This window comes from Lathyrus oleraceus, chromosome 1 (genome assembly GCF_024323335.1).
Source record: "Lathyrus oleraceus cultivar Zhongwan6 chromosome 1, CAAS_Psat_ZW6_1.0, whole genome shotgun sequence".
Taxonomy (NCBI): Eukaryota; Viridiplantae; Streptophyta; class Magnoliopsida; order Fabales; family Fabaceae; genus Lathyrus; species Lathyrus oleraceus.
The window spans coordinates 278,988,431-279,010,985 of NC_066579.1; positions in this window are offsets into that span (position 1 = coordinate 278,988,431).

Here is a 22,555-nt window from a genome sequence, read left to right on the forward strand (position 1 = left end):
ACATGGGAATGATATCACCAAAGTAGGGGATCAGAAAAAAAGGGTCAATATGTAAAATGCACAATGAAATATTTGATGCTATGCTTATGCATGTATATGCATGAGTATGTATATGATTATGCTAACAAACGAGCACAAAGGATACAAACAACTGAAGATCTAATCATCATAACTAGATACTCGGCTAATCACAACAAGATGGGAACACCAACTGGAGAACCTGCTAGGGATGAAAAAAAATCATCGAGGATATAAATCCTAACTTCAACTAATCAATTCCCTGGGAATAGAACACAAACATGCACTCAAGGAAGATAGGGGATATAACAATCCAAAACAATGCTCAGCTCTGGTTGGGGAAGACATGGAGAACATGCATCCGACCAAAAACTGATGAAGACTCGACGCTTAGAGGAAATAAAGAATATATATATATATATATATATATATATATATATATATATATATATATATATATATATATATATATATATATATATATATATATATATATATATATATATATATCAGTAGAAATTAGGGGGATCAAAACAGATCCAACTTCAAAACTCGACTCTCAAAAGAGGAGGAATAATTGCTGCTTGGGGATAAGCAATGACCGGCAAAGATCTTACTTAAAGCTCAAACTCTATGGGAGAGGAGAAAATACAGCTTGGCAACTCCGTCGGGGAACAAAAGCACTGGTGAGGATATCAATCAATATGCTGAGGATAAAAGAGACCTGTCGAGGATCCACATCTTCAAGTTGAGGGATATATATATACTTCAAAGCCACAAGTAAACATTGTGGATAATTTTAGGTCAACACCATATCAAATGGGAGACAACCCTACAGGGGACAGATACATCAAAACTGCTCAGAATCAAACACTGCTAGGGATTTTAGCAAATATCAACTTTGTGGAGGGGACTTCATTGGTGATAAGATCCGTCATAAGACTCTTCTTGGAGATTGAGAAATAAACCAATTCCAAGGTACCAAAAATATCAACGAGACAGATGGGGACTCCCAAACGGGAAATACTTCCATGGTCATGCAACAATAAAGGTGTTAGGGATATGAAAACCAAATAAAGGTTTTGCTGAAGATCCAAGATTCAATCACAATAATGCAAACTGAGGATGAAAATATCAACGAAGGCCTCAGTCGGGGATGAACAATACATCAACTCTACTGGGGATGAACAACAGCTGCTCGGGGAGCAAACACCATTAAACAACTACTTAGGGAAGACAACAATGCTTCACACGTCAAGACTTACCGTCCTCAAATTGTTGTTGACATCCCTTTTTGAATTCAATGTTTTTAAAGTAAATTCCTTATCATTTTAGAAATGTTTATCCATTGACTTATTTATTTCAAAATTATCATCATAAAAACACAATTTTATTAAACATAAACAAATAAGAATTGTAAATAATTAGATAAAGGCTCAACTTTATTTAATAGAATGGTAGTCTACAAATGGCAGGACTTCATGGATCTTTACAAAGTTTAAAAATGGTAATTTACATGAAAAAGGGATACATTGAATACAATGACCACTACTCTCCCTACCAACTTTGAAATCCATTGTGCTCTTGTCTTCGGTTGAGAATGACAAATCAGAACCAAACGACTGACTATGCTGCTTCAACGATCAAACCTAGTCGGATGTAGTTACTTACTATAATAACTAATTTTTGCCTAGATTGCCCCAAGGTGGGGTACTCAATCTACCGGGATAATTTTTTATGTTTTATGTCTGTAACTTTTGCCTGGATCTCCCTTTCGGGCTTTCAATCCACCGAGACGCTCATTTTTGCCTAAGTCGCCCTTTCGGGTTTTCAACTTAGCGAGTTGCTCTTTTCTTTTTTAGGCGAAGTATTTCTTAACTGCATCGGCATTCACAAGACGAGTGAACTCTTCACCATCCATAGTTGTAAGAACCAATGCACCGCCTGAGAAGGCTCTCTTAACAACATATGGGCCTTCATAATTAGGAGTCCATATGCCCCTAGAATCAGGTTTGAAGGATAAAATCTTCTTGAGCACGAGATCACCTTCTTGAAACACACAAGGCTTGACATTATTATCAAAAGCTTTCTTCATTCTTTGATGATATAACTCACCATGACACATGGCAGTTAATCTCTTCTCTTCAATCAAGTTCAACTGATCATATCTGGTCTGACACAATTCAGCTTCGGTCAACTTGGCTTCCATCAACATACACGGTGATGGGATATCAACCTCTATGGGGAGCACAACTTCCATGCCATAAACAAGAGAGAAAAGGTGTTGCCTATGTTGAAATGCAGACGGATGTACAGTACCCATGCAAAGCAAATGGGAGCATCTAATGCCAATCTATGTATGTCACAACCATCTTTTGGATAATCTTCTTCATATTCTTATTCGCAGCTTCAACAACCCCATTCAACTTGGAACTTGTAAGACCCCAATTTTAACCCTAAGATCCCTCATGCTGTCTCATCATATGCATTAGCATTGGGATCATACTTTGGCATCCTCCTTACCCCTTCATTCATTGGGTTTGTATTGGGAGAGATCACCAAGCACCATGTGATTGTATCATACTTGCACTTGCCTATTTATTTTGTAGGTAAGGCACATGATCACCTTTGATCCATCAAGTTCACATCTAGGGTTTAAGACCCTCATTGCTAAGAGCTCAAGCAAGGAATGATCCATAATGGCTCTAGGCATCATATATGAGTCCCCATGATCTTCACATGTTATTTTATCTAGAAAGCATCAAGAGTTTGTAATTGGTTTGCCTTAGAAACCCTAATTCATCTGGGTATCTTGTGTAACTTCTTTACCAAGCTTCTTTGTAGCGGGAATTGCATGATCATCAAGCTATTAACAAGCTAGAGATCGATTAACAAAAGTCGACACCGCGCTTTTATTGTTTCCAAGGGAAAAGGGAAAAAGTACGACCAAACCCAAAAAATAAGAAGTTTTCAAATAAAAACTAATAAAAGTCATAGATCACAGGTAAGGGGGTTGGTTACACAGAGGGAAGGTGTTAGCACCCAAAGTGTCCTAGGTACTCCTAGGGAGCCCTTTTTGTATGCATATGTATTTTGTACAAAGTGATGTTTACAAACAAATAGAATGGGGGGATGAGAAAAGAATTCATTGATTACTTTTTTGTGTTTGACAAGACCTTCGGACTTGTGCCTACGTATCAACATAAAAATGAGGGATCAAAACCTCGTAGTTCGTGCTATAAATTTCAAAATGAGTGTGTTGGTTTTAACAAAATTTAAGCTTGAAAGGCACAAATGTCTAAAAATGGTTTGAATGAGTTAGTTCTTTTTGGCTTTTTGAAAGTTTAAGTCAAGTATAGTTAAATTTATTTACAAGTTTGATTTAAAAAAAAAAGTCTAAAAATGGCATAAGGCCGAAGTTTCTATCCTTTATGCAAAAAATGGTCAAAGTTTAGAACAAAAGTAGTTCACACAAAGAAGGTTTTGAAAATGGAGGGAGAGATTTTGAAATTAAAGAAATGGGGAGAAGATGAAGAGAATATCCTATGCACAAAATTTAAAAGTTTAGAGTTGAAAAGATTTGACCAAATGGGTAGCAATCCAATAGGCAATTATGTCAATAGAAACCCAGAATTCCCTTGGACTTTTTTAGAATCAAGCAACATACAAATGCACAATTATATCAATATTGAATAGTAAAGGCATCAAATAAAGATGGCCTCATCCAAGCTTATCCACTTCAATGATCTTGTTCAAAATAGCCCATGCAATAAGTAAATTCCACAAGTCACAGGTTTAAAATAACAGCTTAACAATGATCAATGTTGTAGATGAATTCAGAGAGGTCTTTAAAGATGTATCAGATGAATTTCAAATTGCAAGCACTTGGTTCTTCAACAAATTGGCATTGGCCAAGTCCATTAGCAAAGGAATGTTTCATAGATTCTAAGTCCAATTGGGCAAGATCAAACCAACAGTCCACTCAAAAGTCTTTTAGGGTTCTTATTTTTATTATGTACATTAAATGGTCAAAGACCACAACAAACAAGCAAAGTATACACAAACAAAATATATCACACTATATGGTCCAAATGGACAAAGTGAAAATTACATAAACATAAACAATTAGAATGATATGTATAATGACAAATGAAGTAAAGTGCTAAAAGTAAATTGCATTAAGGAAAAAGCTTGAAATTAAAACATAGTAGTTAGTAGGTTAGAGGTTAATTTTGTTTTGCTTTTGATTTCAAGACATTCTTTGGAGAACACTCAACCCACTTGCCACAAGCATGGGTCCTTGAACTAAAACATCTACCAAAAGAAGGAAAGAAGACCAAGTTTCCCCACAATACCATGGAAGATAGGAGACTTACAATCTCACTAACTAGAATACTTATGCCTTTTGTATCACAAATTTAGCGCTATGTTAAGCAATCGTAATTGGACTTATATAGAAGTCACAACTATTTGAGGCCGGGCAATAGACTTTTGGTTTTAATGCATGTTGGAGACATAGTATTATGAACTATGCTCATTAAACATACCACACCCAAAAAATATGCAAAAGGTGTGGCCTAATCTCATCCATACTCATGTTAATCTTTCAATCAACTAGCATTAGGACTTTGAGATGTCATTGGCCAAATCGAAATGAATGAATGAAGAAGGGGAATTAGATGAAGAGGGATGGGGATGAATGAGATCACAAATTGGTCAAAGGAGGATTTTTACCAAATTAATATCATTCATTCATTTTGGGAGATGGAATGTACATTCCATCAATCCCCTAAATCCAATGATATTGATTTGACAAAGTTAAATCAACCTTGACCAAGGCCCAACAACAAACAATCAAACTCAATTAAGTCAATACAAATGGTCAACACAATTAAAATGGCATTTATTCAATAAAAAATAGTAAAATAATGCATTAAATTCAAATATATTTTGTCCAATTCCTAAAATCTCATCAAAACACCAAAGAAATGACCATGAGATTTATCATAGGTCAAACAAGATCCCATATTTTTTGAATCAATATTGAATTTAATATGAATTATTGAAGAAAATGAAATTAAAATAAAATTCAGAAAATGCTAAATTACGTGGAACATCAGATCTCCCTTATTAATTGAGGTGGCAGATCTGATGATCCAAAACACGCGTTCCACATGTGTCTGAGTCAACCGCATGGAAAATAGAGTAATCACAAGGAACGATCCAGATTAAAACGTGAAACATGGATCATGTGGTTCAGACATAAGACACCTCATCACCGAAGCCAGAGCTCCGGTCGTCTTCTTCGGTGAGCTTCACCAGACTGGTCAACATGAACCATCACCAAAAAAAGAAATAGGGACATGATCTTAAAGAGAAAATGGCACTGAGCTCGAATCTAACCTCCAATTCCTCCAATTCCAGATATATTAAGAGATGTGTGGAATTGAAAAATGAGGTACATGATCTGAGTTGCTTCGATTTGACCTCAAAGCAACTCAATCTTCTTGCCTATATTGGTAGGACTTCAGACAACTCAAGAATCAATGGAATTGAGCCATAAATTGAGAGAATCGAAGAGTTTAAATTTTTTGCAAATTACCTTCAATGGAGGTCTGAACTTTATGGATCTTGATCTGAATTTGACTTGGCTCACTCTAATTGCTTGCAGGAGAGAAATGAAAAGGTTTAGAAGCAATGGACTCCCGGAGAATTGAATTCCAAAAAAGTGGAGATTCAAGCTCAAATTCAAATGAATTTAACAGGGTTATCCTATGAGAGTGAAGGGTTTTCGATGGAGATTCAAAGTTGGTGCAATGTGTCTTATTTCTGAGCAAATGCAGTTGTATTTATAGGGAAATCCATGTGATATTTGCACACTCTTTCCACTTTCCAAAATTGACAGAATGATGATGGAATGATGCATGGGCGCGCATAGGCCCATGGAATTATAGTTAAAAGTCCAAATTTGAAGTTCAGATGCTTTGAAGATTTATTGGATTGCAAGGCACATGTGTATTGTTACTTGAAGTTGGATCCATGCCAAATGATATCATCCTGTTTAAGCCATGCACAGCCTATGCATTTCTCATCTAAAATGAATGAATTTGAGCTCTTTGGAAAGGTGAGATCAAGAGGAACAAGTTTGAGTTGAACAGTTTACTCAATATTCCACCTTGCTTAACTTTTTATAGGAGCTTCAAATGAGAAAAGTGTCTTCATCAAAGTTATAGCTCTCTAAAAGACATTCAACATGGTCACCGATTTCATGTCGTTTGGATTTGAAATGATAGAGTTATGCATTTTTGAAGTTTGAAAAAATCACTTGATCAATGATATAGGTCAAAATTGACCTATAACTTAGCCTCATATCACATGCACAAAAACGTTGAATTAGCTCCCACTCCAAACATAAAAAATTGAAGTATACACATTGAATTTAATTGTGCAACTTGGAAATCTTTCATCTCATATAAATTGAGCAAGTTATGGCCTTGGGAAGTTGACTTTCAAATTAGGGTTTAGACAAAATGACCTATAATGTTTCAACATAGAAAATGATTTTCAAAGAAAAACTAGCTCTAGGTATTAACATTGAAAGTTGTTTGGAATGGAATTTAGAGTAAGTATTCTCTTGGAATCATTTTCATATGATGAAAATTGTAGGAGATAGGGTCTAGGGAGCCCCATTCTTGCCTTCCTCTTTCCTCCCTCCTTGGAGCTCGTCCATTCGTTAGGTGATCCCATCAGATGATTCCATCTGGCCAACCACCATCAACCAACTTGCTAATCTCCAATTTTCTTGACTTTCTTGGCTCATGGTAGATCGTATATGCATAAGATGATGAAATTTGAGGTGTCCCTTGAGAAATTTGATCAATTGGTGAGATAGCTTGTTGGAGAAGTTACTCAAGATACCTAGTCAAACTAGGGTTTCCAAGGCAAATCACCCTCAAACTCTTGAAGAAAACTTGAACAATACATCATGTAGAGAACATTGGGACTCATATATGATGTTTATAACCATTCTTGAATAAATTCTTGGTTGTTCTCTTTGTTCATGAGGGTCTCAAACCCTAGATGTGATCAATGAATCAATGAGATCATGTCCTATCTACAAAAGAGTTAGATAAATGCAAAGATATATTTTTGGTAATTTGGTTAGTAAAAATGATAAACTACAAGCATCATATAATCACAAAGTGCTTGGTGATCTCTCCCAAAACGAACCCAATGAAGGAGGGGTAAGGAGGATGCCAAGATATGATCCCAATGCTTATGCTTATGATGGAATTGCATGAGGGATCTTAGGGTCAAAATTGGGGTCTTACAGCTGCCTCTATTTAAGAACATTCTAACTGAGGAGGTGAAGGTTAAAATCTTCATGTCAACTCAATAGAATGGGCTTAAATAACAACATAGAGAAACAAATTTTGGTCCCTAAGAGACCTCATGATGCATATGATATGAAAGCAAAAGTTAATGCTCTATGGGAAATATTTCCACAAAGAGAAAAAGAACTCAGAGAGACCGAAAGTCCGCATGAGTATAATACATTTCGTAAGGAAAACTCATTGGGGAGACAGAGACTCTGGGGGATAAAAGAGAGTTATGCGTATGCCAGGCTATGACTTAAAACTACTGGGGGACTAGAGGGATTCCATACAATTGGAAAAACTCAGCCGGGGAAATAACGACATCTGCAGGGAATAGGAATACGTCAGGATAAAACTGAAGTACTTGCCCCGTTAAGGGGAAAGCAATTTCACTAAGGAAATGCGCACTCATCTCAATTGGGGAGAAATACACTTCAACACAGGAGGAGAAGAAATTTATCATCTACTACCTGTTAATGGGTAAGGAGATACCAAAGATCTGACATAGAGGACATCCGTCCTCGGTTAGGATGAACATATCAAGGATGACTCGCTGAGGACCTCCAGGAGGGAGTATTCATTACCGGTTACTGGGCAAGAATAACCTTGCTGGGGAAAACTGCAAAAATATCAAGGATAAACTCGACAGGGAAGAAAATCCGTCACCGGTTAAGATGAACATATCAAGGATAGACTTTCTTGGGGATGTTCATGAGGATATCCGTCATCGATTAAGATGAACATATCAAGGATATACCAACTGAACAAAAGGGTAATTACATCTATCGAAATCTGGATAGAAAACCTTCGAAGAGAAAATCCGTCACTGGTTAGGATGAACATATCAAGGATTAACTCTGCGAGGGGACAAAGCAGGATTTACAACTATCGGTTACTGGGTAGAAGACCAATCAAAGAGTAAATTTGTCACCGGTTAAGATGAACATATCAAGGATAGACTCTGAAAGGGGAGAAAATAGGAATTACATCTATCAGTTACTAGATAGAATACCAAAGAAGAGAAAATATGTCACCGGTTAAAGTGAACATATCAAGGATAAACTCTGCGCAGGGAAAAAAGTAGGATTTACAACTACTGGTTACTGGGTAGAAAACCAACAAGGAGAAGAAAACCTGTCATCGGCTAAGATGAACATATCAAGGATTAACTCTCTGAGGAACAAAATAGGGATTACAACTACCTTTTTACTGGGTATAATACCAAAAGTGAGAATATCCGTCACTGGTTAAAGTGAACATATCAAGGATAAACTCCACGGGGAAAGAAAAGATATCCTCTCCGATTAGGATGAACATATCAAGGATATACTTTTCGGGGAATAAATCCACTAGGGATTCAGCTGAGGGGAAAAAGGGGTACTTTTGCCTGGTATTGGGCAAGAGGTGACAAACTGCAAACTAAGAAGAATATTACCAGTTACTGGGTAATAGATTCTTAGGGGACCAAAATATTTGTCTAGGCAAGAGCTAGAAAGAAACAGGTCAAACAAGACTCAACCCAATGAGGACATAACTCAAGGGTAGTAATTCCATCCAGAAAATTTGCTGGAGTGGAAACTAAAATAACAACCATCCACGAGGAAACAAACTCAGTGGGGAAACAGAGAAAGGTTAAAGTCTTTCTGCTTAAGGGGCTAACACTCTACAATTGAAGGAGGACAGACACCAGATTTGGAATGGGAATAAAGTACCGCCATAACAGAGAATGAGAATCTCAAACAAATCAAATATGAAGATGCAGGATATGCAAAAATCATGAAAGTATATGAATATATGTATATGTATATATGGTGACTATGCTGACAAAACGATCATGAAGGATACATAGATGTCGCAAAGAAAATGAACCACCAGTACAAACCTCGGTCAATCCACAAAATATGGAGGCCACTGCTAGAGAACAGAAAGATCAACATCCCAAAGGCTCAACCCTGGTTGGGGAAAGACGGAGGAGATCTGCCGAGGACAGAACAAACAACTCTGTGGGGAATTTTAGGTCAACACCATAAAAATGGGAGACAACCCTACAGAGGAAACAAATCAAAAGCTGCTCAAGAACCAGGAGGAAATTCTGACTGGGGAGCAAAGATCAATGGCGATTGGTGGGGACACCAAAGCGATCTACTGGGGAAAGATCAAACATTCTTGATGAAGATCCACCTGCTGAGGAAATATGAACTCTACTGGGGAAGGCCAAAACTCTGTTGGAGACAAGGACACATCACAACCAACTCAACTAGGGATAAAGAAAGAGGCTCCACCAGGGATCAAACACTCCACCGAGGAACTGAATCAACACAAATGTCTAGGGATACCCGAAGAGTTAACTGCTTAGGGAACCTCAGATGCTTTGCACTTAAGGACTTGCTTTTTAATGAAATGCTTTTGATATTCCTTTTAATGGCTTTGGGAAAAATTCTTTCTTTTATATTTTAAAGAAAACTTGATTTAGATTTAAAACTTTAATTTTAAAATGATCATAATAAAATTTAAAACTATTGGCTGAAGTAAATAAGAGGAGGAGCAATTGGATAAAAGCTCAACTTTATTTAATAGAATGGTAGTCTGTAAATGACAAGACTCCACATATTTTACAAAGTTGAAAATGGTAATTTACATGGAAAAGGGGTACATTAAATACAAATGATCATTAATCCTTCTACCAAATCTTGATATCCACTATGTTCTTGGCCACTGCTGGGATGATGAACTGACGTCAATCCTTGTGCTCAAACAAGTCTTCAAACACATTGAAGATCAGCAGGTGCAGTTACTTGCCATAATCCCTAATTTTTGCATAAGTTACCCCAAGGTGGGGTACTCAACTTATCGGGAAATTTTTTCTGTTTTATGTCTCTAATTTTTGCCTGGATCTCCCTTTGGGGTTTTTAATCCACCGAGATGCTCATTTTTGCCTAAGCCGCCCTTTCGGGTTTTCAACTTAGCGAGTTGTTCTTTTCTTTTTTAGGCAAAGTATTTCTTGACTACATCTACGGTCACAGGACGAGTGAACTCTTCACCATCCATAGTTGTAAGAATCAATGCACCGCCTGAAAAAGCTCTCTTAACAACATATGGGCCTTCATAATTTGGGAGTCCATTTTCCTTTGGAATCTGGTTTAAGCGATAAAGTCTTCTTGAGCACAAGGTCACCTTCTCTGAACACTCGAGGTTTGATCTTCTTGTCAAAAGCTTTCTTCATCCTCTGCTGATATAACTGACCATGACACATGGCAGTTAATATCTTCTCTTCAATTAAATTCAATTGGTCAAACCTGGTCTGACACCATTCAGCTTCAGTCAACTTGGCTTCCATGAGTACACGCAATGAAGGAATCTCAACCTCTACATGGAGTATTGCTTCCATACCATACACAAGAGAGAAAGGGGTTGCCCCTGTTGAAGTGCAGATGGATGTACGATACCCATGTAAAGAAAATGGGAGCATCTCATGCCAATCCTTATACGTGACAACCATCTTCTGGATAATTTTCTTGATGTTCTTATTCGCAGCTTCAACAACCCCATTCATCTTGAGTCTATAGGGAGAAGAATTATGATGTTCAATCTTGAAGTCTTTACAAAGAGCTTTCACCATATTGTTATTTAAGTTTGATCCATTATCAGTAATGATCTTACTTGGCACACCATAACGACATATGATCTGATTCTTGATAAACCTTACAACAACTTGCTTGGTCACATTCGCATACGATGCCGCTTCAACCCATTTTATGAAGTAGTCAATTGCCACTAAAATGAAATGATGTCCATTCGAAGCTTTTGGCACAATCATCCCAATCATATCAATTCCCCACATGGAGAAGGGCCATGGGGAAGAGATAACATTCAATAATGTAGGAGGAACATGAATCTTATCAGCATAGATTTGACACTTGTGGCATTTCTTCACAAACTTGCAACAGTCAGATTCCATTGTCAGCCAATAGTAACCTGCTCACAACATTTTCTTCGCCATTGCATGTCCATTGGAATGAGTACCAAAGGAACCTTCATGCACTTCGGTCATCAACAAGTCTGCTTCGTGTCTATCCACGCATATGAGCAAAACCATGTCGAAGTTTCTCTTGTACAGTATATCACCATTCAAGGAGAAATTACAGGCTAATCTTATCAAAGTCTTCTTATCTTTCAAAGATGCCTCAGGCGGGTAAATCTGACTTTGGAGGAAACACTCGATGTCGTAATACCACGGCTTCTCGTCTTTGATCTCTTCAACAGCGAACACATGAGCTGGCCTATCAAGACGCATCACAGATAAATTGGGAACTTCATTCCAATACTTTACCACAATCATTGATGCCAATGTTTTGAGAGCATCTGCCATCCGATTCTCATCTCGAGGGATATGATGAAACTCAACCTTTGTAAAGAAAGTTGAAATCCTCCTCGCATAATCTCTATATGGTATTAAACCGGGTTTATTCGTCTCACATTCTCCTTTGATCTGATTCACAACCAAAGCCGAATCACCGAAGACATCCAAATACTTGATTCTGAGATTCATGGCCTCTTCAAGCCCCATAATGCAAGATTCATACTCTGCCATGTTGTTTGTACATTTGAAAGTCAATCTAGCTGTAAATGGTAGATGCGTGCCTTGAGGAATAATAATCACTGCCCCAATGCAATTTCCATATTGATTAACAACTCCATCAAATACCATGCCCCAACGGGAACCAGGTTCTGGCCCTTCTCCAAGCAATGGTTCATCACAATCTTTCATTTTCAAGTACAAAATCTATTCATCAGGAAAGTCATACTTCACTGACTGATAATCTTCAATTGGTTGGTGAGCCAAATGATCAACCAAGATACTAGCTTTAATCGCTTCCTGAGATCGGTATTCGATATCATACTCTGATAACAAGATCTGCCAACGGGCAATTCTCCCAGTTAAAGAAGGCTTCTCAAATATATACTTGATTGGATCCATTTTGGATATCAACCAAGTGGTATGATTTAACATGTACTGATGCAGACTCTTAGCAGCCCAAGCCAATGCGCAACAAGTTTTCTCAAGCATTGAATACCAAGTCTCACAGTCGGTGAATTTCTTACTGAGGTAGTAAATTGCAAATTCTTTCTTCCCAGTCTCATCTTGATGACCAAGAACACAACCCATACTATCTTTGAGTAAAGTCAAATACATGATCAATGGTCTTCCTTCAACAGGCGGAGACAAAATCGGAGGCTCAAGCAAATATTCTTTGATACTATCAAATGATTTCTGTCAGTCTTCGCTCCAATCATAAGACTGATCTTTCCGAAGAAGCTTGAATATAGGCGCACATGTGGCAGTCATGTGGGAAATGAATCTTGAAATATAATTCAAGCGACCGAGAAAACCTCTGACTTGCTTATCAGTTTTGGGCGCAAGCATCTCTTGTATTGCTTTGACCTTGGCAAGATCAACTTCAATACCTTTCTTACTGACAATAAAGCCCAACAACTTACCAGAAGCTTGGATCATGATGAATTCTGACCTTTAAGTTGGAGGAATCAAACATACTTGAAAATTTTCTAAGTTAAAAGTCAAATGACCCATTTTCCCACTTTGAATAACGTTTTCTATGAACTTCAAATGACTTTGGTTCCTTATACAAAGTTGTATCTCTTTCAATAATATTAAACTTGGTAATATATTTGACACCATTGGGGTCTTGCAAGATGAAGTTATGAATTTTAGAAGTTGAGGAAAATTTCTTGTTCAATGATTAGGACCAAAACGGACCTATAATGTTTCCTCATGGAACATGCCCTTGAAGGTGGAATTTGATGTTTCTAAAATAAGAAAAGTTAAATAAGACATCTTGAAATTAATCATGAAACTTGTATCATCTTCATATCATAAAAATTGAGCAAGTTATGGTCCTTAGAAGTTGACCTTCTATCTAGGGCACATACAAAATGACCTATAATATTTCACCATAAAAAAATGACTTTCCAAGAAAAGTTAACTCTTGATTCCAACATTAAAGTTGTTTGGAATGTCATAAAGAGTAACTTTGATCTTGGAATCATTTTCACATGACAAAAATTATAGGAGATAGGGTCTAGGGAACCCTAGATTTGACCAATTGACTTTTTTGGTCAACCTGCTTGAACCAACTACTAAACTTGAAGCTTCCTTGCTATTTAGGGCTCCTGGAGGATCATATATTCTTAAGATGAAGTTCAATGAATCATCTCATAATATCTTTGACCAAATGTTGAAGAAACTTACTGAGGAAGGCACACAAGATACCTAGATGAAATAGGGCTTCCTTGACAAACAAACTTGAAACTCTTGATGAATTCTTGATCAAAATGATAAATGAAGAACATGGGGATCCATATATGATGCTTTGAACCAATGTGGATCTTTTCTAGCTTATTCCTTTGCATTGAAGGTCCCAAACCCTAGTTGTGAGTTTGATGAGGCATGGGTGGATGCACATACTACCTACCAAAGAAACAAAGCTACACTACACATATTTTTGTATTTTGGTTAGTAAACAAGAAAAATAAAGTATGATACAATCACAAATGCTTGGTGATCTCTCCCAATGCAAACTCAATGAATGAAAGGTGAGGAGGATACCAAGATGTGATCCCAATGCCAATGCTATTATGATGAGATGACATGAGGGATCTTAGGGTCAAAATTGGGGTCTTACACATAGTGGCACAATTCAACCTAGAACTGGAACAAAGAGATGTGAAGACTACTTTCTTGTATGAAGATCTAGATGAAATAAACCTCATGAGGCAAACTGAAGGGTGTGTAGAAAAGGGTAAGGAAGATTATGTGTGCAAGTTGAATAGATATTTATATATACTGAATTAATCTCCTTGGAAGTGGAATAGGAGATTCGACAAGTTCATGGCACACATAGATTTCATTAGAAGTCAGTTCGACCACTATGTTTACTTCATATTTCAGTCTGGAAATTCATTTGTTGTTTTGTTACTTTATGTGGATGATATTCTTATAACAAGCAACAATATCGATGATGTAATGAAGGTGAAGGCTGAAATCAATAAAGAGTTCAATATGAAGGATCTGGGAGCAGCATCTGGGATTCTTGGGATTGACATTCGAAGAGACATAAAGTAGTCGAAATTATGCTTATCTCAAGAGACATACCTATGGAAGATTCTTGACAAGTTTGGTATGTCGAATTCAAGGCCTGTTGTGACTCCGACAAACCCTTAATTCAAGTTGGGTACATATTAGTGTCCCAGTAATGAGGTCGAAAGAGATTATATGAATAGCATCACATATGCTAACATAGTATGTTCTTTGATGTATGTTATGGTATGTACTAGACTCAACATATCATATGCAGTAAGTCTTGCAAGCAGGTACATGGCGAATCCTGGAAAGGCTCACTAGAAAGCATTAAATAGGAATCTAGGTACATAAATGGATCTTTGAACATAGTCCTGATTTATGGTGGAGCATGTGGTGAAAATAGTAAAGTAGTGTAAGACCCCAATTTTGTCCCTAAGATCCCTCATCATATCATATCATATCATATCATTGCCTCAAGGATCATTGTGCACTTTGCCTCCTTCCCTGTGGGTGGGTTATCTTTTGAGTGTGATTCTTGATCACCAAGCATGTTTTGCATTTGTATATCATTGCTTTTCATTTGTTTACTAACTAAAAGTACAAAAATATTGTCATCAACCTTGTTACTTGCAGATGAAGCAATCAATAGTCAAGACAGTCAAAGGCAGCCATGGAGCCTATAGATGGTATCCATTCTGAAGAATTTGGGCACCATGATCATTTACAAGAAGTTCATATGAACCATGACATCATTTTGAATCAAGATCTCAAGTGGTAGAGGCTTGAACTTCATCAGAGCATAGCTAGGTCAGCTGAAACCCTAGAAAAGTCAACACAAGTCAACTGTGCATTCAATCATGGATTTGAAGGTGGGAGATGGATTAGAAAGACCTCATTCATGTCCATAAAAGTCTCATTTGACATTTCAAACATCAACATGGAAGAATTTGAGGTCAGATGAAAAGTTTCCAAAAATAGTAAGTGACCTGTAATTTCAAACTGCCAAAAATGGAAAGGTCTTCTCCTCAAGTTTACATCATCAAGAAAGCTTCAAATGAAATTTTGTCCAACATGAAAGTTTAAGATCTTGCTCTCACCTTTCCAAAAAGTCCAAGAACATCCATTTCTCATGTGTGGTTAAGAAATTATGGATCAATCATTGCCAAGCAAATTTGAACTTCAAGAAGGCATAACTTTCACACCAAAAGGCCAATTGAAGTGATTCTTTTTGGAACATTTCTCTCTTGATGTGCTCTATCCAAATCATGCATTACATTTCATCAATTCTCATCACAAAAATATTGGATTTTTCACTGGAATTTCATTTGAATTTTGGAGGGAAATGTCCAATTTAAAAATTATGCATTGCATTCACCTTTTACCAATTGCATTTGCCTCCAAACCACATTTGAAGTGCATTTCCAAGCTAACACGAGTATTGTTCCATTGCCATGCACATGTGAGGGTGTTTTGGCCAAATTGCATAACACTTTCATTTCCTTAATCCATTTGCATTTGGCTTAATTGTGATTAGTGAACTTCATTAACAGATGGTATATAACCCTAATCCTAACAGAAAATCACAACAACAACTTCATAATTTCAGATCTGAAAATTTTCTCCACTTTACTCTCAAACTTTTTCTTCAATTTTCTGCATAAACACTGCATGATTCTTGGTTTGTTCATCATCTATATGCATAATTGAAGATTGTTGAAGCAAGATCTTGAAGAATTCAGCAAGAATCGAGACTGTTGAACCTTGATGCACATCCATGGCAGCTGAAATTTCTGGATAAATCAAGCATTGTTGAGCTATTCTTTCTCATCCATTCATTCATCTAAGCTTTGAGGAGGATCTGTTTCAGCTTTTCCAGGCCTGAATCGCACGATTTCACTTCTGTAGCTTCATTGAGGTCAGATTTCGAATCTTATAACTCATGGAATCATGATATGCATCTTGTAGATCCTTCAATGTTGATCATGCTGAACTTTAGATCCATTAATTTCATGCAGTAATGAAGTAGTTGTGATGATTTTAAGTTTGACATTTTGAACTTCCTTTGCTCGATTCTTTGAACATGTGCAGATTTAGGTTAAAATAGTTATGGATCTATGATGTGTGATGTGAGATGAATCCAATGGTATGCGTATTGTGAATTTCTGTGAACTTTTGTTCTTGAGCTCAAGAACACGATGAATGTGCTAGGGTTTTAGTTCCAGAATCCTGTTTGATCTTTCCCCGCGCGGTTTGCATGTGTTTTGGTGTTATTGTTCATGTATTGGTCCAAGTGTCGGCTTCTGATTGGCCAGCGTTTCAATTAAATGAAACGTGGCGTTTAACCTGGCGCCACTTTCAAATTTTAACGTGGTTCGATCCTCCTGTTGGACATTTCCAAATAATTGCCTTGCATTTTATTTCACATGTTTCTCCATGTTCATGTATTGCTTCATCATGCATTTTTAATTTTTCTCTTCACTAAAAAATCCATAACTCCATGAATAATCATCCAAATCACATGAGATTTTTTGCACATTGTTCCTCATGATGTCTACTTTTTTTGGTTATTTTTCCAGAATTTGTGCTCGGTTGGATTTTAAATTTGCCTAGGGTTTGTTCATGCATATGCTATCTTGTACCTTGCTTACCATTTTCTTTGTGAAATGATGATGGTTGATCCAATGAATCTGAAAATTGACATGCTTAAACTAGACACTTCGCATGATCTTTTGGTATAGAGTTTGCATTTTTAGCATTTCTGGTTGTTTAGATATGATCTGTTTAATGTAGGTGTAACAATGTGTGTCACACCTTTGCTTGCTTAATTTGCTGATTTTATTTACCATGCCAAATAAATGTCAATTGATTTGAATTTCTGCATGATGCTTCTTCTGGATGTTAAGATTGATCATGAATTTTTGTAGATATTTTGGATTCACTTCTGATTTGTTTGATATTTTTCCTTCTGGATTGCCATTTGTGGACTTTTGAATAGTCATGAACTTCAATGATTTGTGAAATGCTTATGCTTTATCATATGAACTTGAAATTTTGCACATGTTTTCTAGACACATTGAAGTTTGTCTTGGATTTGGTTTGAGTCATTTATCATTTGTCATCTCTGTTTTAGGATTGCCTTAAGTTGATGTATCAATTTGTGCCTCCTTTGAGCTTGTTTATGCTTACCTTGACTTAGTGAATTTCTTTGACTTGCCTATACTTGTCCAAATGCCATGATTTTTGGTGTGTAGATCATTTGATGTGTGCTGTTTAGCCATGATTTTTCTTGAGATTTATTGAGCCATTTTGGAATTAATATGCCTTTGATCATTCTGTTGCTTCCATGTGCTTTCAACTTGCCTATCTTGACATGTTTTGATTATGAAATTCTTTTGGTAATTGATATTGACATGAGACCTTTTGGAATAGTTTCTAATTTGATTAATCTTGATTCTTGTCAATTTTCATGTTCTGTTTTGAATTATTTCTCCCCCTTTGACCCTAGGCCTTGTCCTAGTGGTTTGCTTCTCATGTTTGAGCTTGTTTTCAGGTTAAGAAGTACATGGCCATAAGGAGAATAATTCACATTGCTTGACTTGGTTTATTTGATTGATATTGACTAACCTTGACTTGTTTTGTAGGATGCCTTTAGCTCATTTGAGTTGAGCTTGTGCCTTGCACATTGTAGCCTTGTTTGTTTGATTGTGTATTGTCTGTTGACTGTTGGATTATCTGTTTGACTTTTTGAATTGAGTACTGATTGAGTTGGATTGTTTTCAGGTACATTAGTTGCTTAAGTTCATTTTGAACTTGCTTGGTTGCTTAACCAATTAGGTATAATTTCTCTTCTCCATGTAGTCTGGAAGACCTGGCTTGTTATGTGGCCAGGCACCTGTCTGAAGTCCTCCTTAAGAGGCAATGTTTGTGATTGTTTATCTTTGTCCCCAAGCAGGAAAAGTCCTTTGATAAGGCAATTGGTAGATAAAAGATATGTGTAATCCATCTCCTACTATTAAGTGTGTCATCCCTTTGCTCACATTACATGTTGATGCATTGTGGATCTTAACCCAAGATCTATAGAGTCATTAACTTGTGGAGAGAGTTCCAACTTTCTGAACTCCCACGCCTTCTGATATTCAACGCTCTCCCAGGCCAGGGATAAGAGAAATGAGGCACACCCCTCATATCCTTTCATCTGCTTCACCTTAACTCTCAATGTTAAGGTTAAGAGCACTACTTACCCCATTCCAGTTGACTTTAAAGTCTAACCCTTGTTTGAGCCTAATTGCTTGTATATAGTGTGTGCTATCTGACTTGCTTGATTGATTTCTTGATTCATCTGTACATGTTTTCTTGTTTGCCTTTGTGCATTTACCATCATTAATTGTTCATTATTGCATGATCATCATTTCATATCTTTGTGACACATCTTTGTTTGTCCATGGAGGAATCAACTGTAACTCCATTCATTGGCCATTGTTCCTATGATTTGGAAGGGATTGAGTGTAAGACCATTTCATTGGCCACTTATGTCCTCTTTGCTTAGTGCTTTTGTTTGTTTGTTGTATGTGAGGATGCAATTGTAAGTCCATGTTGTTGGAATTTGTACTCCTATGATCATCCTTTGGAGATTGGAATAAGTCCATAGATTGGCATCTGATATCCATGTTTTGTTTTGTCTTTGGAGATTAGAGTAAGCCCAGATAGATTGGCATCTGACATCCATGTTTTGTTTTGTTTTTGGAGATTGGAATAAGTCCATTTATTGGCATCTGATATCCTTGTTTGTTTTAGGAGATTTGTGTAAATCCATTGATTGGTATCTGATATCCATGTTTTGTTTTGCTTTGTGAGATTGGTATAAGTCCATTTATTGGCATCCGGTATCATTGTTTTGTTTTAGGAGATTGGTGTAAATCCATTGATTGGTATCCGGTATCCGCCTTTGTTTATGAGATTGGTATAAGTCCATTGATTGGCATCCGGTATCACCTTGCTTTTTATTTGCTTACTTGCTCTGTTGCCTCATTCCAAAGGACACACTTGAATCATCTTCTATATGATCTCAAGAGGTTAACTTCTAGGAAGTTTTACACTCCTTCATCCACATCCTTTTTGTTTCAAAACCCCTTTTCACTTGTTGACTTTTGAAACTTGTTAATACATAGTGTGCAAACATTTTCATGCCTTTTCAAATTAGAAACCTGGACCTTAAGTCCTTGACTTTTCAAACTTCATTTTCATAACACTTCCTTCTGAATTGAATTCTAATCATACTTTGACCATCCTTTTGTGAATACTCATAATCAATTAACTTCACCCATTCAATTGTTTTGGTGGCTTTGTCTATTGTTGATATGTTTTCATACATTAGCCATAGGTTTCAATTCTCATAGTGGTTGATGTAAATCTCACCACATCCTTAGTGAATTGATTGTAAGTCTTCCATACTTATTATAGGGTTAACCCCTCACTAGTATGTTGAAGCTATCCTTGCATGGTGGATTGTTAGTCTTGGTTGAGTTTTCTCCCGTTGATAATGAAAAGCCTTAGTGCTCTTGTTTTAAAATGAACCCACTCATATTTTGGAAATCTTTTAGCCGAACTACGGCGTTTTGATCCTTACCTTTCATGGAAGGTACGTAGGCAACGGGTTCATCCGTTCAAACACAAAAATAATAAAAATTGTATACTCTTTTCTCATTTTCCCAATCATGTTTGCACAATATGTCATAAACAAATAAACTTTTTTATACAACAAGTGTGAAAAGGGCTCCCTAGGAGTACCTAGGACATTTTGGGTGCCTAACACCTTCCCATTGCGTAATTTACCCCTTACCCAGATTCTCTGATCTTTTCATTAGTTTTCTATGTGTAAAACTGCTTAGGCTTTTGTTCGCTTTTTAGCCAATCCTTTGGATAAATAAAAGTGCGGTGGTGACTCGATTTCTTTGTATGCTTTGCTTTTGATTTAATCAATAAATCATAAAGTGACGAATACACCGCTACAGAAAAGTGGCGACTCTGCTGGGGAATACATTAGACCTTCCCTAGTGGTATTGCCTACTTTTCACCTTTGTTGTATGATATTTGTTTATGTGTTATGTGACATATTGTTGTACAATTTAGGATAACTGTATTGATTGTAATGTTTGAATTGCTTGATATACAATTGTTGTTTGCTTTGGTGATCTCTGTGAGATGAGTTCTATACCCGAACTCGAGTGCACTCTAGGATAGGAGAATGGCGTAGTCTTGTTGACTGGTGTGGAGTATTCCTTAGCCAGTTGACTTGCGAGTCCATTCACTTGGTGGAGGTCATGTTGGATTAATAATGTCACACAAGTTATTTGTGGTTAGGCATTATTCTTTCAATCATGTGCCTTAGAAGCCAAGGACCTTAGTTTACCAAGCCCATCTTGGCCTAATTTTTTAGGACGTAGTGCGGAGGTCGTTCAGATGTCAGATCTGATGCGATTGTTACGCGATACTACACTCATAAGAGTCTCTCTTGAGAATATTTTTGGAATACGAGTATTCGTTCCTCCGATAATATCCGAGAGATGGGACGATGATTATGGGAACCTCTGGTAGAACATGTCTGGCAGGTTTAAACCCTAGTGCACTCCCTTTGGGTGGTTCTTAACCGAGACTCCATGCTCGTGACTCTCAGCAAACCCGTGATTCATGGTTGAGTCGTTCAAATATCCTTAATATCAATGGAACTTGGGCGTTGATAAGGTGCAAACCATAATCCGCCAAAATGGATGATTGATATTAAGGATGATTGAGCCGGTTCATGTACCGTTAATATCAATGGAACTTGGGTGTTGATAAGGTGAAAACCTAAATCCACCAAAATGGATGATTGATATTAGGGATACAATGAGCTTTCCCATGACCTTTGTTTGGTGTGACCTGCTTGATCCTTGAGTGTGATTGTGGCATTCATGCATTCATGCATTCATTTGCATTCATGTCATCAGAAATCAGAAAATTTTCAAGGAACTTAAAGGGTTTATTTGCAAAAAATATCAGACATGGAAAGACCAAAAAGGCATACAAAGAAGTACAACTTTAGACAGCCCGATGTGAAAGAGTTAAGGAATCTGACATCTTATGTATTAGATCCCTTGAGTTTCAAAGCTCGCTATGGGAAGCTTCTGCCTCTGTTGACTACTCAGGTTGATGAGGGTTTGATGAGTACCTTGATCAGTTTTATGATCCTCTGTATCACTGCTTCTCATTTCCGGACTTCTAGTTGTTGCCCACGCTTGAGGAGTATGCTCATCTTATTGGGATTCCGATTCTGGATCAGGTGTCGTTCAGTGGCTTAGAGAGTATTCCGACTTCTCGAGAGATTGCAGACTTGTTGCACATAGATGAAGCCTTGATTAAAGCTAGTCTGACTACCAAAGGTGGAATTCAGGGTCTTCCTTCCGAGTTCCTCATTGCTCAAGCTACCGCTTATGGGAAGGCCAAGAGTGAGGATGCCTTTGAGGCTTTATTTGTGCTGCTCATCTATGGTTTGGTATTGTTCCCCAACATCGACAGATTTGTGGATGTGAACGCCATTAGGATCTTCTCAGTTCTTAATCCCGTTCCGACTCTGTTGGGTGATGCCTATGTCTCTTTGCATCTGAGGAATGCAAAGGGTGGAGGGGTTATTGTGTGTTGTTTGCCTCTGCTGTATAAGTGGTTTATTTCTCACTTACCGCAGACGGTTGCTTTCAAGGAGAACAAGGGATGTCTACGGTGGTCTGAGAGACTTATGTCTCTCACTAATGATGATATCTCTTGGTATGATCGCGTGTATGATATTGTGCAGATTATTGATTACTGTGGTGAATTCCCTAATGTGCCTCTTCTTGGTACATGTGGTGGGATCAGCTACAATCCTATCCTAGCACGTCGTCAGCTTGGGTTCCCCCTAAAGGATAAACCCCATAACATTTTGTTAGAAGGTGTGTTCTTTCAGGAGGGTAAAGATCCCCAAGGCCTGAAAGCCAAATTTGTCCGCGCTTGGCGCAAGATCTGCAAGAAGACCAGGAATGAGTTGGGT